A 17,726-nucleotide genomic window follows, 5' to 3' on the forward strand; every position below is an offset into this window, starting at 1 on the left:
GTATACGCCAGAGCCCAGCGCTAGCACTGTGTTCTAAAGGGGAGCACTAAATGCTCCCTAAGTGGGTCGATTCCTAAAACAGAGGTAGTGTTAGATTATTTCGACGGATAAAGGAGTGGGTCCACAGCTGCAGCCCGACATAGGCTAAACAGCATCCTCCTGAGCCTTCTCTACTGATCTTGCTGACTTTCAGGAGAGAGCCCTTGGAGTAAGTGTGTGCAAAATAGCATAAGCTTCAGTCTGAGTTCCTCTGCAGTTTAAAGCCCAGACCTGGGCTTTGATCAGTGCACATGTTCTGCAAACGTCTTTCCATGTGACAATACTCAATTATAATTATGGGGCCTGGGCTCACTTTAGGCCAAGGTTGGGCGTTTATGGGAATATTTCCAAAAGTCTGAAGTATGCGATTCTCTTCTTGTGATGCAATTGTCGCCCTCTGTTAAGCATTCGCCTCGGCATAACCCATAAAGTATAACCATGCATCCACTTACTGAGAGACCTGATCTTCATACTGGTTTCTGCAGGGTTGATAGAAAGAACCCCGGCCAGCAAGTGACAGACAGGAGTGAGTGAGTGAGCTGAGTAAGCAAGTAATTGAGTGGGGAAAGAGGGAGTGCAGTTTAAGTTCTTGTTTGTGAGGGATATTTAATGTACAGATCAATAGGGAATAACTAATTATCCAGTGAGAAGTCAATCTTTTCGCTATGTTGCCCCCCATAATTTAAAAACACTGGGCACCTGGTATGTGACCAACCTTTCGAGCCTCTGAGGCTCAACGTTCAAGTTCTACCTACAACAGTCTTGCCTTCAAAATCAACACCTTCTTTTGCCATACACCAGTGGTACATCAACAGCACTTTAGTACAAAGGTGTTGCACACTGGCACATTGTTCAGACGTGGGATGCAAGACTGAGGGAGTAATTGTCCCATTTGCACCTCAAAAGATAACACGAATTGCAAAGATCTTGTTTCTGAAGCAATCTGCAAGTTATGGACAAAAACCTTAAATTTCTAGGTTCCTTTAAATAATACTACTAACTTACACTTCGCATCTTGTATGAGTCGATGTTTTGATTTCTACTGTCTGTCTGTGTTTGACCTTGTTTTTCTATTTCTAGTGCTGCAATTTTCCAATAAGTAACTGACTTACATTATTTCCTTAGCTGGATTGTTTTTCCGCTACCGCACATATACATCACACATTTTTCTGAGTGAAGCTTTGGTACTGGAGCCACTTACCATTGGTGAACCAGTTTTTCCTGTAATAAATCCTTCTACTTAATAGGAGCCCGATTGCTTAGGTTTTGTGGGAGATCAATCACAGGTCTTATCAACACAGGGACCTCTTCAGACCCTCTCTATCTCCCCCATCCATAAAATGATCTCCTCATTCAATAAAAAATACACTTGTGTAGGGCAGGTAAAAAATAAAATGTGTTTAGCTTTGCACTAAGCCATGTGGCCGCTCTCGCTCAGGCCTTATGGCAAGGTGTGGAGTCACACTGCTCCTTTGTTTCTGCGAATCACATACATTTGTATGAGCAATTTACATAATGCAATATTTATGCATGCAACTCAGGGAAATGTATGGAAATTGGAAGAGTTTAGTAGATTCCAGTTGTGTCTAAGACATACTTGCACAAGGAGTTATTAACATTTCTCCAAACCTTTGCAAAAAGGCTTTAAGGGGAAGAAATTGTCTGTAAAAAGGGGAACCTTGAAGGCTTATCCTTTCTGTACACTACACCTGTTTTGAGAGGTCGAGAACGATGCTTTGCTTCTGAATAGAACAACTAAATAGCAGACATTAGCAACAGATGTTGTCACAAAAACACATCATGGTATACGAGTTGCCAGTGTGGGGAGGGTGTGATAAGAGGATAAGACAGAATCACTTGCCGATGAAGCAATGGGCCTGATTTAGAGTTTGGCAGATGGGATACTATGCCACAAATATATCTGATGTCCCGTTTGCCGTATCACAAGTGCCATAGGATATAATGCGCTTGTAGTCCGGCGGACAAGATATCGGTCACACTGGTGATGGAGGATTCACTCTTTAGAGGTCTAAATCAGGCCCAAAAACGAGCGCTTTGAAAGGCTGATGTGCTGATTGAGGAGATCGAGAATGCATCAAGCGCATATACCAATCGGTAATAGCAGCACTGAGTCTGAGTGAATGAGCAAGAAGGCTGTGGAAGGAGCAAGCAAAGATGAAGCACAGAATAACGGAAGAAACTGAGTGATGGCAAACAAATGCACATTTTTCATACCAAGAACATTTAAATTAGAGAAGGAAAGCCAGTGTGAAATTACTCTTGACAATCAGACACTAGACACTAGACATGGAAGTAGGATTTCACTCCTCAGACAGATTTACAACTATCTGAACAACGACTAAAGATTCAAGGTGAAAGATCTAACACTTTGACTCAGAATTCCTCTGGAGCCCACACCTTTGGCTTATTCCCTTTCTACAGCAGACCATCAGTCTCTTTGCTAGAACTCCCAGAAATGGCAAGAGACAGAGGAATGGACAAAGACCGCTCTAGTCACAACATTTATAAACTAAAATCCAATCATGTTTGGGGATAGCCCCTCACAGTAACCTATGAGCAGGGCTTTAAGTGTGGGGGGGGGGGTCCGAGCACCCCCAGTTTTTCAAAAGGGGTCTCTGGGGGCTCTATTTTCAGGGCTCAAAGGTCAAAGGTAGGGTAACCAGACGTCCCGGTTTTTGTTTGGTGTTTCTGGTGAGCATGCGCGCGCATTGCTTAAGGCGTGACGTTATTGTAGCAGGAAGGGAAATCCTTTGAAGAGAGACACTTTCTCTTTCAAGAGGAATATAAATGGTTGTATCTTAAGTAAGGCAATATTGGATGTTCTTCCTGCAAACAGGCTAAATCAACAGGTCTTTCAGTGCACAATAACACCCAGGGCATGTGCATAAGTAAAGAGTGGGCAGATGGTGAGGTTGGTCCTTCCGGTGACGGAAAAGCTTCCAGGCAGAAACAGCTCAGGAAGAAGATTATGAAGCATAAGGTGAGCGCTGGTCACTTGGCAGCTGAAGACATTCTTACAGCTCAGCAGGAAAATACATTGGTGGTGACAGTATACAAATGTAATGCAAAACATAAGGAGAGGACATGCAGGGTATTTGACACTGCCTACTACTTGGCAAAAAAAGATCACCCTTTTACTGACCACCCTGATCTAATTCTCCTTCAGGCAAAGAATGGCAGCGCAATGGGCCGTGTTTTGCACAGCAATGTGACGGCAACTGAAATAATAAAACACATTGCACTGGAAATGCAACATAGATTGGTCTGTTAAATCAGACAACACAAACCAAAGATCACAGTATTAATTGATGAAAGCACTTCTATTAGCAATGCTTCTACCTTAATCATCTACCTCCGTGGCATTTTTGGAATTGAAAGTACCCCAGTGACCATCTATTTCGGCCTTCTGGAGCTGGCAGAAACAAATGCCCTTGGCGTAAATACAGCTCTCCTAAGCTACTTAGAAAAAGTTGGACTCACAAAAAGTCTGCTACATGATATCTTGATTGGAGTATGTTCAGATGGAGCAGCAGTAATGTTTGGTAAAAAAGGAGGAGTAGTAGCATTGCTGGAATCAGAATTTCCAAATCTTGTACTGACATGGAACTGTTTGGCTCACAGACTAGAACTTACTGTGGCAGATACAGTTGATGAGGTTGCCGGGGGAAATCACTTCAAGATTTTCATGGACTCATTGTATGCCACATACAGCATGTCACCAAAAAACCAAAAAGAGCTAAATCTGTCCGCCACCGAGCTATGTGTACAGCTTCAGAAGATAGGAAAAATGCTTGATACTAGATGGGTAGCATCCAGTTACAGATCTGTGAAAGCTGTTTGGAACTGCTTCCCTGCCTTGTGCAAACATTTTGAGAATGCCTCTAAAGACCCATCCAGACCCATAAGAGACCGGAGTAAGTATGAAGGTCTCTTGAAGAAGCTTACATCCTATTCTTTTATCGGAGATTTGGGGGTAATGTGTGATGCACTTCAAGAGCTCAAAGACTTATCACTCTTCTTACAGAGGAGGGACATTACAATTGTTAATGCCCACAGACATTTGGTTAGTCAAGTACGTATATTTAGAGCAATGAAGGACTCACCAGGGGAGTTTGCTTCTGCGGCTCAGAGAGCAGTTAACGAGGGCAAATTCAAGAATGTTCCTCTTTCCATGGTAGAAGTAACTCTGTTGCCCGTAATCAAAATCAGTTTTACCAAAGTCTGTCAGTAACTATCAATAAACTATGTGCCCCGGATTCTGAGAAAGAACTTATAGCCAGCTTCAGTGTGCTAGATGCAGGCAACTTGCCTTCTGGTGATGAATGCATTCTTTATGGTGAAACAGATATCCAGAAACTGTGTTCAGAGTTTCAGCTGCCAGCAAGAGATACTATCCAAGCTTTTAGACCTTTCAAAGATTTTGGTGGAAAGAAAACCCCTGAAGCATTAAAAAAGTTAGTAGATTGCATGGAAAACCTGCCAGCAAGTAATGCGGATTGCGAGAGAGGTTTCAGCGCAATTAACTTAATTGCTTGTCCAACAAGTGCCTCTCTTCTTATAGAGACCATTTCTTCATGCTTATGGGTAAAACTCAATGGTCCTACATTTGAAACATTTGACGCAAAGGTGTATGTAAAGAGTTGGCTGACAAGAGGTAGAAGGTCTGCTGAAGAAAATTGTTGCGAGAAACCCCAGCAAAATAGACACAGTGAATATCTTCAAGGGTTTTGGGAAATCCTGCAATAGATTTCTAAGTAATGTAAATAATTTTTACATGTTTTTTAAAGTGTTGGTATTTTATGGCTTATACTTAATAAATATACCTTTTTGCCTATTTTATTATCCTTTGCTGGATGCGACTTCATTATTTTCTTAAGCACACAATGCTAGTTATCTTGATTTAGACCACGCCCATACTCGGATAGGCCACCCCCAGTTTTTTTTTCCCACTTGAAACCCTGCCTATGAGATAGACGTTTTTGCAATTCAAGTCAGATGAGGTTATATGCATATGTGTTGTCTATTTTGACGGTTTCACTAGATTTTGTTCACAAGTACACAAAATAGCCCAGCCATGAAATGTTGCAGAGCAATAAAAATCAACAGGTTGAAAAATAAATGATGGTTGCCATTGTGAAGCAATTGTAGTCTTATTGGAAAAGGTAATACAGAGAGATACAAGACAGCATGTTGGCATTGCAACCATGCAACATGGCTTTCCCTTGATGATATGTAATTGGGACTTTAGTGATGTCATACCCTACAAGACAAGCGTTACAATTGGGAAATGTATTTCTGAAGTTACTTTTTATGCCCTCTATTGCAGCAGCATATCCTTGGGCAGTGCTGAGGTCCCATTGCTTCTTCATTGTAGAAAGCCTCAATTTCCCACTATTGTGTTCTCCAGTGGATCGCCAAGTACCACACTAACTTACGGTAATGATTCGGTCGACTTCTCTTACAAAGATCCCAACTTCTAATGTTAGCATGCCAGTAGAATTGTGTTTATTAAGTAACAGGAATAGTTTTGCAGATGCAGGGCGTGAGTAAAGAGAAAAAGACAAATGTCTGATACACAAGTACAGTAAGAGTAACTGAAGAAGTAGTGAGAATAATTGATAAAAGCCATGGGACTGATTCACTGTGATTGTGTGATGTGGGTTTGTGCAACTTACTCTCTAGTTATTCTTGGAACTCAGTGCTAATCCAGAGGTACTCCACGAGCAAGTCACAGCAAAGTCTTTGTGAATGGGACTCAGTGTAAATATTTGTTTAATATGTGTATGTTCTATATTTTTATTTTATAAATACATTTGTTCAGACAATCAGTCCACAAGACTTTTCAGTTGAGTTCCTTCAATATTTCTAGTGTACGAATAGAGCGATACAACATGATAAGTGAATATCCTCAGCTGATACCATGACTTTAAGGGCAATGAGTCTATAGACTTCAAGTTTTCGCTGATGATCAATTGTTTGAGGTTGTTTTAGAATCGAACTGCCGACATTTTTTCAGAATCTACGCTATTATTGTAAATGAAAATGGCATTGCTACTAGAAGAATTATGGTATTTCGACACAGCAATTGAATTGGGTAAATTGTTTGTTCAACTAATAAAACCTGGTCATGTTTATAATTGTATATGTGTAACATTGCATTAACTCATGTGTAAAGTGGTATGGACAGATTGTATGAAGAAACCTACTTTATTAGATAAAAATTATGTACAGAATATATGGATAAAGCGCTATAAAACTGTATATTATAGATCTTAAATAAACAGATGCACTGGTGCTACAGAGAGGAAGCTTCTTCCTGCTTAGCTGTTATACACCAGGGCCTCCGCCTTCCCGACTCCTGGGTGCCATACACGAGCTTACCAACAGCAGGCCATCATTACACAGTGGGAGCAGGGGTGTGTGAGGTCACGGTGTGAGGACTGGACACACACGATGGACCCAGAGCAGTGGGATTACCAGTTAGACATTTAAAGGTTACTTCCTCGTCTGCTTCCTCGTCACAGACCTGCAGAAATGAGGATATACCAAAGAAGGTGCATTCATCAAACAAGCACCACCAGAACCAAGGGTTCTGAATTGAAGACACTCTGACGTGACACAAATTTGCGCCTTCCGAGCCTCAGATGGCGTCACTGAGGACAGCACCCCTGGGCTGGGAGGGGAGGCCTCGGCCTCGAGTACCCGAGGAGGATGAGCCCCCTCTTGGTAGGCCCAGGGCGTTGTTTCACTTTAGGCGGGCAGAAGGGTGTCCCTGTGGGAGGAGCTCACCCCTCATTTATGTGAGGACTGGGACAATGGGGGGGGGGGGGGGGTGCTGGCTCTTTGTTAAAAATCTGATTTAAATGTAATTCACGCTGCAGTGGGGGTCAGTGAAGGTGCACTGTGATCTGCCAGGTGCAGCACGGCCCGTGGAGGGGTCAGTGACCCCAGAGCAATGGAAGCAAATACTGCGGGCCTCAGCCTAGGCAGACACACTCCAGTGCAGGTGCCAGAGAGGGCCCTATGGGGGTGGGGTGAGAGAGAAAGAAAGGAACCGAGAGGGATAAAGCGGTGGCATCTATGGGTGACAGGGACAGGAATGGGAGTGACAGACTATGTGAGGGTTGGAACCTGTGCCTTCGCGCTGCCTTTCTCACTCCCCCCGAGCACCCCCGCCCCGCCTCGGCCTGCGCTTCACGAGTGGACTGCGGGCTATTCCCTTGCATTCCCACAATATGCGCAAGTTATTATTCGCGCGCCGGAAGCCGGCATGCAATCAAACAGGGCTCGAGAGGCATTATTTCACTCAATGCATTCATGAGTTCTGAAGGGTGCCTCTGCGGCGACGGGGACTGGAGCGGGCGGTGCTGTGGGCGCGGGCAGTGGTCTGCGAGCGCGTGCCTCGGGGGCTCTGTGGAGGCAGTCACCTGTCTGCAAACACCCTAAACCTACAAGACATGAGAGGCACTGGCTAATCTAACAAGCATTGGCATAGCCAATAGGTCTCAGTTTTGGAACCTTCTAAGTATTTAGTTATGCAGCACAATATCCTTGGTGTAACCACATCAACTGTTGCGTGGCTAAACACTTATAACGTCCCAAAGGCGAGACCTATTGGCTATGGTTTGGTTGTGTGTGGTTGTGTGTGTGTGTGGTTATGCGTGTATGGTTGTGTGTGTGTGTGTGTATGTGGTTGTGTGTGTGTGGTTGTGGTTGTGTGGTTGTGTGTGTGTGGTTGTGGTTGGGTGTGTGTGGTTGTGTGTGTGTGGTTGTGTGTGTGGTTGTGGGTGCGGTTGTGGGTGCAGTTGCGGTTGTGGTTGTGGGGGTGTGTGTGGATGTGTAGTTGTGTATGTGGTTGTGTGTGTATGATTGTGTGGTTGTGGTTGTGTGTGTGTGTGGTTGTGTGTGTGGTTGTGTGTGTGTGTGGTGGTGTGTGTGGTTGTGTGGTTGTGTGTGGGTGGTTGTGTGTGTGTGTGGTTGTGTGTGTGGTCATGTGTGTGTGTGTGGTTGTGTGTGTGGTTGTGTGTGGTTGTGTGTGGTTGTGTATGTGGTTGTGTGTGGTTGGGTGTGTGTGGTTGTGTGTGTGTGGTTGTGTGTGTGGTTGTGGGTGCGGTTGTGGGTGCAGTTGCGGTTGTGGGTGTGGTTGTGGGGGGGTGTGTGGATGTGTAGTTGTGTGTGTGGTTGTGTGTGTATGATTGTGTGGTTGTGTGTGTGTGTGTGGTTGTGTGTGTGTGTGGTGGTGTGTGTGGTTGTGTGTGGGTGGTTGTGTGTGTGTGTGGTTGTGTGTGTGGTCATGTGTGTGTGTGTGTGGTTGTGTGTGTGGTTGTGTGTGGTTGTGTGTGGTTGTGTATGTGGTTGTGTGTGGTTGTGTGTGTGTGGTTGTGTGTGTGGTTGTATGTGTGGTTGTGTGTGTGTGGTTGTGTGTGTGGTTGTGTGTGTGATTGTGTGTGCGATTGTGTGTGGTTGTGTGTGCGTGGTTGTGTGTGTGTGTGGTTGTGTGGTTGTGTGTGGTTGTGTATGTGGTTGTGTGTGGTTGTGTGTGTGTGGTTGTGTGTGTGGTTGTATGTGTGGTTGTGTGTGTGTGGTTGTGTGTGTGGTTGTGTGTGTGATTGTGTGTGTGATTGTGTGTGGTTGTGTGTGCGTGGTTGTGTGTGTGTGTGGTTGTGTGGATGTGTGTGCGCTTGTGGTTGTGTGTGTGGTTGTGTGTGTGGTTGTGTGTGTGGTTGTGTGTGTTGTGTGTGTGTGGTTGTGTGTGTGGTTGTGTGTGGTTGTGTGTGTGTGTGTGTGTGTGTGGCTGTGGTGGTGTGTGTGTGTGTGGTTGTGTGTGTGGTTGTGTGTATGGTTGTGGGTGTGGTTGTTTGTGTGGTTGTGTGTGTGTGTGTTTGTGTGTGTGGTTGTGTGTGGTTGTGTGTGTGTGGTTGTGTGTGGTTGTGGTTATGTGTGTGGTTGGGTGTGTGTGGTTGTGTGTGTGTGGTTGTGGGTGCGGTTGTGGGTGCGGTTGCGGTTGTGGGTGTGGTTGTGGGGGTGTGTGTGGATGTGTGGTTGTGTGTGGTTGTGTGTGTGGCTGTGTGTGTGTGATTGTGTGGTTGTGTGTGTGTGTGTGGTTGTGTGTATGGTTGTGTGTGTGGTTGTGTGTGGTTGTGTGTGTGTGTGTGGATGTGTGTGTGTGGTGTGTGTGGTTGTGTGTGTGTGGTGGTGTGTGTGGTTGTGTGTGGGTGGTTGTCTGTGTGTGTGTGGCTGTGTGTGTGGTCATGTGTGTGTGTGTGTGTGATTGTGTGTGTGGTTGTGTGTGGTTGGGTGTGGTTGTGTGTGTGGTTGTGTGTTTGTGGTTGTATGTGTGGTTGTGTGTGGTTGTGTGTGTGTGTGTGTGTGTGGTTGTGTGTGTGTGGTTGTGTGTGTGGTTGTGTATGTGGTTGTGTGTGTGGTTGTGATTGTGTGTGGTTGTGTGTGTGCTTGTGGTTGTGTGTGTGTGTGTGTGGTTGTGTGTGTGTGGTTGTGTGTGTGTGGTTGTGTGTTTGGTTGTGTGTGTTGTGTGTGTGGTTGTGTGTGGTGGTGTGTGTGGTTGTGTGTATGGTTGTGGGTGTGGTTGTGGGTGTGGTTGTTTGTGTGGTTGTGTGTGTGTGTGGTTGTGTGTGTTTGTGTGTGTGGTTGTGTGTGGTTGTGTGTGTGGTTGTGTGTGGTTGTGTTTGTGTGGTTGTGTGTGGTTGTGGTTGTGTGTGTGGTTGTGTGTGGTTGTGTGGTTGTGTGTGTGTGTGGTTTGTGTGTGTGGTTGTGGGTGCGGTTGTACGTGTGTGTGGTTGTGGTTGTGTGCATGTGTGTGTGGTTGTGTGTGGGGTTGTCTGGTTGTGTGTATGGTCGTGTGGTTGTTGTGTGTGTGGTTGTGTGTGTGTGGTTGTGTGTGTGGTTGTGTGTGGTTGTGTGTGTGGTTGTGTGTGTGGTTGTGTGTGTGGTTGTGGTTGTGTGTGGTTGTGGTTGTGTGTGTGTAATACTAAAAGCATCTCAAACTAAAGGAACACAAACATCGAGTTTGTGGAAAGAGAAAGCACCTTGTAAGTCAAACGGGCGCAGCAAAGCATTAAAACAGCAACAAAACAAACAAGATCACTTAGCGAAGACTGAGTGCTGATAATGGATACACACATCCCATCATCTTAAGAGTTCGATTGCAGCCAATGTGCACTCAAACCTGCCCCCTCCTTGTGAGTTGCACTCCATATTTCATGAGTTGTAACTGCTGCACCCACCATAGCGCTTTGAGATCTAAAGTGCTACATAAGTCTAATCGATTAACCAGTCGCCAACATGCTGTGCTTTTAAAGAGAATGTGCCAAAAGTTTCCAGCTTCTTCATCATGTCCTTATGAAAGCGCCAACGAAAGGACTCCCTGAATGGTGCAACGGACATGAAGCAGCCGCTGCGATCAGAAATAAACACTGGGAACGTTGTCCAGTTTCACAGTAACATTTCCTTAATGTTCTTTAAGTCACAAAACAGTAATACTAAAAGCATCTCAAAATAAAGGAACACAAACATCGAGTTTGTGGAAAGAGAAAGCACATTGTAAGTCAATCGGGCGCAGCAAAGCATTAACACAACATGTTCTTTGATGTTCTTTGAACGAGATTATCAAAGGGGCGCCGCGAAAGTGATCGCGCGCTAAAGTGAAAGTGATCGCGGGCGCCTAATGAGCATGACGAGGTTTGCCAGCCTCTGCTCCTAAGCGCGTGCCCGCGCACATGCACTGTAGCTCTAGGCTGGCCATGGTAGCATTTTTTGAGCCCTCACAAAAAGTCTCGCCAGACCAGCGCATGCGCTAGGTCAGGTGAGACCTAAAAACTCCACAGCCTCACAGAGAGGGCGCCTGCTGTGTCTCGGCCCTGCTGGCCTTTCACAGGTAGCAGCCAGCCCACAAACATATTAGGGGCATATTAACAAGGGCTTTATCTCAGATTGTTTGGCTTTAAAAGCGATAAAGCTATCGCCCTATTAACAAGAGGGTTCTAACATGCATAATCGCATGTTAGCACCCTTTTTCCCTACACCTCCCTTTGCATCTCTAATTAGATGCAAAGTGGGCGTTCCACACCTAAATAATGTGAGAAATGTCGCTAACCGACATTTCTCCAATTAACAAGCTGCAAGCTAAACAGCATAGCGATAAGGAAAGTAGCGCTAACCTCGGTTATCGCTACTTTCCTTACACCTGATTTCAGTCTGACTTAGCCATTATATCCAATGGAAGGTGAATATAATGGTTAAGTATACCCTGCCCTATCATCAAGCTTTTGCCAAACGTGCGATTATATCGCACTTTTGGCAGCTTGCGCTTGGAATTGTATCGCTTTTGAGATAAGCGTTGCTGATAACACACTATCTCAGCGATACAATCCAGCGTTAGCCGGCGATAATTATCCTTGCGCTAAGAGCGCTGAGCGATAATTATCGCAGGCCCTTGCTGATATGCCCCTTAGTGCTCAGGGGGGTAACGCAGGCGCATGGAACCTTTGCGGTTCAGGTTGTCCCATAACCGACCAAGGACCCCAAAACACTCCAGAGGCCCCCCATTCAGCCCAAGGCCAAATGTATATCAGTGACAGGGAAGACTCTGGTCCTAAATCACATTCTACAGGGAACGGGGGGGGGGGGGGGGCACTATTTGTCATCACGCCACTGTCAGAAGCAGGTGCCAGTCTGGGAATCTCCCAGCCTCAGTTGTGACTGTCATTGAACAAGCCCTGCACATGTTTTGACGCTCGGGCTTGTTGGTGCGAACTCTAGCCCTGCTGAAATTTCATAAGCGCTGGACTTTCTGGAAACCTACCAATCTCCCAATATTTCACCTCAGATATGAGCACCCCAGCCCCACTGGATTTACAGACATCCCAGCTGTGCCGGCCTTTCACTGTTAGCTGCTTGCAATGCGACTGGCTCGGGCTCAGCCCTTGGGTCCATTCATAGGCAGCGACCTCTCGGCAAACACCCTAGACCTACACGTCTTTCGACTTCACTGGACGTTCTGGAAACTTCACCAGCACCCTAGACTCACTGGTTTTCAGAGTCACTGTCCTTTCTAGCAATGTCTCAGTCTATTAGGTGTCGCCGAGCATTTGGAAGTCTAAGCTCTACTAGACTTTCAGAAACCGTGATGTCTCTCGGAAGCTCGCGATATTCTATTCGGTAAACTGATATGCGACTGACCCTGACACAGCTCAATTGATCTTTCATGTCTTGGTCTGCCAGCAAACGTATCAGTACTGCAGGCCTCTCTAAGACGCTGCCTGTCTACAAGGTTCACACTGTCCCAGGGGGTCGGACAGACAGACTGCTGAGCCGAGTAGGCCTTTCCAACTCATCGTCGGCTTGTTGGGAAACATGCCGGCCCTGCAGGCCTTTTTAGAGGCAGTCGCCTGACAGGAAAAGTGAACATCCCATGGGCCCCCATCCTCCCGCCCTCAGGTGCCAGAAATCATCCCGACCCCCTGTTAGATATAAAAGTATATTACTTAAACCTGAAAGGGGGGCGCCCTGAACCTTTGGCATTCCATTTCAAATGTCATCACTGAAAATGAAATGTTTTTCCAGGCGCTCGAATTCCATTTAACAGAGCCGGCAGGGTCGAGGGGCAGCGAGGTCTGCTATTTATTTTGAGTCATAAAGAAGAGGCCTTTGCCACCCACCTTGATGGAGAATTGACTGGTGAGGGGAAAGAAATGAGTCGTACTTAAGAAAAAAAGCTTCCCCCATCACCAAAACTTCAGGGCCTCATAGCTGGTGAGGGAGCTCAGTTCATTTAGCGCCATCTGCAGGCACAGATGTATAAGGTGCGAGTTTCACTCGAATGCCTGTGGGCCAAATGGGGGGCTGAATCTACTTTACATCCTGCTAGAGTGGATAACGCCGATGCCATTTAATTACAATTGATAGGCTGAAAAACAAGAGAATATGTAACTGAAGAATTCTGTGCTATACAAAGTGGGCCAAGACTGATTTGCATATGGCCAGGTCTAAACTGGGGTGGCATGGTGAGCAAAAGAATGATGGATTTAACCCAGATCTATTGACTGCGGGTGAATGTTTTGATTGGTTATGCATTCCGTCCATCTGTTGTGTGTATTTTCCATACAAAGTATCAACCAGTGTGCTTCATGTGGGTACAGCATTCGAGGTGACGTAACGTGCGCAGGATGGGGGCACATTGTTCAACGTAAAACCAGAAAAACACTGGGGGCTGTCAGGGAGAAGGAAAAGTGCTCGTGTCTCAGTTTGCACCTTGTTGAAACGTTGTTGCTTCCTCTTTGGACACTGTCCTGTTTGCACTGTTGCTCAAATGCTGGGTTGCCAACACACCATGCCAGAGCATGTAGCACCCTAAGGGCGCCGCCATTTTATCCTCGGAGAATAACATTGGTGACGGGCTATGTTATTGCCTGCCCGGCTGATGTCTCTGCTAGTTCCAATGGGGGCCTGTCAGAATATCCCCGCGATGCAGACCCCCCTGCCCCCCACCCACCCCCCTAACCTCCCTCCCACACCCCCAGGCTAGAATGTGAAACCAGCACTGCCTGCAGCCAATCGGAGCTGGAACCCGGTCCAACGCCCCAGAACTGCGTGCAAACTGAACCCTTGGCCTAGAACCACGGGAAGGATTTGTCACCACATCTGCCCTGCGAGAATCGCGCTGGTGCTCCTCAGAAAAAGGAGTTACAAGCGGCTCACCTCTATGCAGCAGGGGAAAAAGCTGGAATGCCACCGAGTTGAAGTGCTTACTGAGAACTATCACCATCCCCAGCATACGGTAGCTGAGAAGAGACGATCCCGTTTTATCTGTTGGGACAAGAAAGGGTTTGGGGACAGACCTAGTGGTACAGACAGGAAACATCCGTGACAATCTACAGTGGCTCTGGTGAGCAGCATAGGAGCAATGACACGAACTGATGAGGGTTTCCAATGCTTCAATTCAAGAAACCTTTATCTGCCCCACTGGAACCACTTCACCCTACCCTACATCCTCCCTACCTGCCCCAGGCCTTGTTGCACATTGACCCTTGGGCTGGTATCTTCCTGGTGTTCTATGAGAAGTTCGGAGATACCTATGCTCCCTGCAGCCTCCTTCCAGTGAGGCACTGACTGTCCACCAATATTGACTGCGCTCCCCTGAACTTCTAACTTCTGGGTTTTCATAGTATCTCCTGATACCTTCATCCACAGAGCCCCAAGACTTTCTAGACTTACAGATAAAATATTTTTTTCAACCGTGATTAATGGTACCTGGGTTATTAGTCTTTGAAATTACGTTCTGTGATGCCTCAACCACGAGAAACTGGCCTCCCATTGCCTATACATACCCAGGATACATTACTTTTAGGCTGCAGCTGGCTTGAACTTTTGTCTCACATTTTCCAAGGCCCTTCCAAGAAGCCCTCGAGACCTGCGTGGTGCCAGTAATGAAAGAATATTCCAACCTTGATGGTCAGTTCCTCAGCTATCAATCTCTAAATTCTCCTGGTTTCCCCAAACATCAGCAATTGGCCTACTATGTCATTACAGATACATTGACTGATTAACCCTGCCCAGAAGAACATCTCATCACTAACATTATTATTCCCTGTTCACGGGCATTTCTGGACATACTGACACAATTCTGTCACTACAGGTTACTTGCACCTGCTACACAGCTCTGGGGTCAATCTGTTGTGATGGGCTAGGCTGATACCAGGGCATACATTGTCTGCCTTCATTGAATGTGCTTCAGTGGTAACCCCAAAATATTGAACCCTTTCAGCGTGACCTCAAATTGGCCGTATAGACTTGCATTAAGATTTGTTGTATTCCTATGCAGTAATATTAGGGTACATGTTTTGTCATATTTGGACAGGCGTCAGTACTAGGCACCTCAGGTTTTCCACTCTTGTAAAAGCAGTAGCTGTTCCATTTCTTCTGCTAGGTTTTGAAGAAATTCCCTTGGTAAGACATTGATAGTTGTTGAGCTTGATATCTATTCCCATTGTGTTTTATTGAATCTGAGCTCATACACCTAATTGCCCCAGGGCAAGTTATGACTACTCGACTACAGCTACCATGGAGAGTCAGGCAACGAAGAGTCTAGGCTACTCTACTCAAGCAACAGTATCAAGTCAGAGGCAAACATCGGTCTAGGCTTTTTTTTTAGGGAGAACCCAGGATATTTGTTCTGAAGTCAGCTAATTCAGGATCACCTTAACCGCTTCGACGCGCATGACGGAACGGTTCCGTCATGCACGTCGGTTGGGCTGTGCTTATGACGGAACCGTTCCGTCATGGCCCCGCCCGCGCACGGAATCTTCAGCGTGGCGCGGAAATCCGCGCCGCGCTGAAGAGGTTAAACAGTTAACTGTAAACAAGAGAAACTAAACTGTCTGGCGTTTTATCTCATATTTGTTTTCTTGTGAAACAGTTCAGAAGCCCATAAACTGATCTGAGAAGTGCCTCAAGGCTCAGCTCTCCGTCCCACTCTGTTCAACATATAAATGACACAACTAGCTAATGTCATCTGCAACAACGGCATAAAAATTCTCTTGTACGCTGATGACACTCATTCATACTGTCCCCCTCAGACAAAACCCCCAAGACCATGAACAAGTTCACTGCCTGCATGGTCGAAGTCATCACCTGGATAAAGTGCAATTGTCTCAAGCTTAACACCGACAAGACAGAAGTGATGATTTTTGGAAAAAACACACCTCAGCCTTAAAATTCCATCTGGTGGCTGGCCAACCTCTGAGTCACACCCACCCTCAGCCCCCGTGCCCCGAACTTCACTATCATCATTGACGACAAACTAGACATATCCTCACATTTTCTTACAGCCATATGTTGTGAATTTGGCCTCCTATATCAAAGACACTAAACATATACTAAATGTTTTAATGGACCTAACTTGGGATATGGATATGACACTGGTGACATTAGACGTGATTTCATTGTATACAAATATCAGACATGACCAAGGGTTACAAGCTCTTGAATATTTTTTGTATGTTATGTTATTTTAATTTATTCAGCGCACAGCTACTCAGAAGTGTTCCGTCGCAATAGACCGCTGGGGAACCTGTCCTGGCTATCCCTGTGAGAAGGTCCCTTTCTGGGTATCTCCAAGGTGAAACCAGGCATCCCCGGCGTCTGTGGGGGGCCGTTGTAGAGATGAGGCAAGCTTAATGCCCAGAGTTGCCGAGTGTGTTCCTGGTTAGAGTAGGTACCGAGGCGAGAATTATCGAGTCAGTTTTGAGCCTGGTCCACGACCCTGCCGCGTCGGGAATTGAACCCTGGTCCCTGGCCGATTCTCTGCTTACGGGTCTGCCGCCTCTAACCAGTGAGCCACACCTCTCTGTATGAGAGACCTGGGGAACTACTGGAACATTCTGATATGTTGATATTTATGGCACGTCTGATATTGGAACACAATGTTTTTCTCTTTAAGAAAGATTGGTACAAACAAAGATGCGGCGTAGCGATGGGCTCAAATTTTGCGCCGTCTCTGGCTTGCCTTTTTATGGGATTGTTTGAAATGTGCTAAATGGCAAGAATATATCGTTTATTACGGAAGGTATATAGACGATTGTTTTATGATTTGGTCAGGTAGTAATGATGAATTACAAAACTTTTTCGAATATATGAACACCAATCAATATAACATGTCATTTACTATGTCATCCAGTCAAGAAAGTATAGTGTTTTTAGATACAGAACTATTTGTGGCAGATGGCAAAATTAACAGCAGATTATATAGAAAAATAACTTCTTGTAACTCTACTTTGTATGCTACGAGTGCTCATCCCAAGTCGCAAGTTAATGCAATTCCCTATGGTGAACTATATAGGGCAAGGCGAAATAATAGTAGGGATAAAGATTTTCTTGACTGTGTAGATGATATGGAAAATCGTTTTACTGACAGAGGCTATGACAAAGAAACCATCTCAAAAGCAAAACAAAGGTCTCTGAGGTTGTGTAGGCAGGACACGCTGAAACCTAAACCGCAGCATGACAACAGCAAGACACAGGTTGTCAGACTAGTGACCAATTATAACCCTTGGTCCCATAAGATTTACAACATTCTTAAAAAACATTGGCATTTATTGTCGTCAGAACCAACTATTTGTACTTACATATGTAACAAACCGAGTATTGCATACAAGAAAGGTGCTACAATTCGAAGTTTGATTAGCCCTAGCTATCCTAGAACCATAAATTCAGATTACACCTGGTTACATAAAGTTAATGTAGGTTCTTTTAGATGTGGCCACTGCAGCATGTGTAAATTTGCAGAACATGGAAGAAAGGATTTTGATTATAATGGATCGATCAAGTATAAGATTTTCCAACATATTGATTGCTCTACAAAGTTTGTTGTGTATGTTATTCGCTGCAAATGCTTAAAAATATACGTGTCAGCACGATTAGATGTCTCAAAGAAAGAATGGCCGAACATTTTAGAGCCCTAAAAAACTTGGACTTAAGATATCCACTTGTTAACCATGCTATCAATTGCCCTAGTCAGAAAGATAAGCTTTCTTTTTCATTTCATGGTATAGAAAATATCCTGTATGATAATCGAGGTGGTAGTAGGAACTTAGGGTCCGTCAATGTGAGGCAAAATGGATATTGAAATTACATGCAGTTGAACGAGACCT

General features: G+C 45.4%; 1 long non-coding RNA gene and 1 pseudogene across 2 annotated transcripts in view; one reads left to right on the forward strand and one right to left on the reverse strand.

Annotated features, from left to right (window-relative positions):
* Positions 1 to 17,726, reverse strand: part of LOC146871571 (uncharacterized) — a 321,492-nt gene that overhangs the window by 250,117 nt on the left and 53,649 nt on the right. The window lies entirely within an intron of this gene.
* On the forward strand, positions 2,939 to 4,291 carry LOC146871572 (E3 SUMO-protein ligase KIAA1586-like; annotated as a pseudogene).

This window comes from Triturus cristatus, chromosome 1_1, assembly GCF_964204655.1.
Source record: "Triturus cristatus chromosome 1_1, aTriCri1.1, whole genome shotgun sequence".
NCBI lineage: Eukaryota > Metazoa > Chordata > Amphibia > Caudata > Salamandridae > Triturus > Triturus cristatus.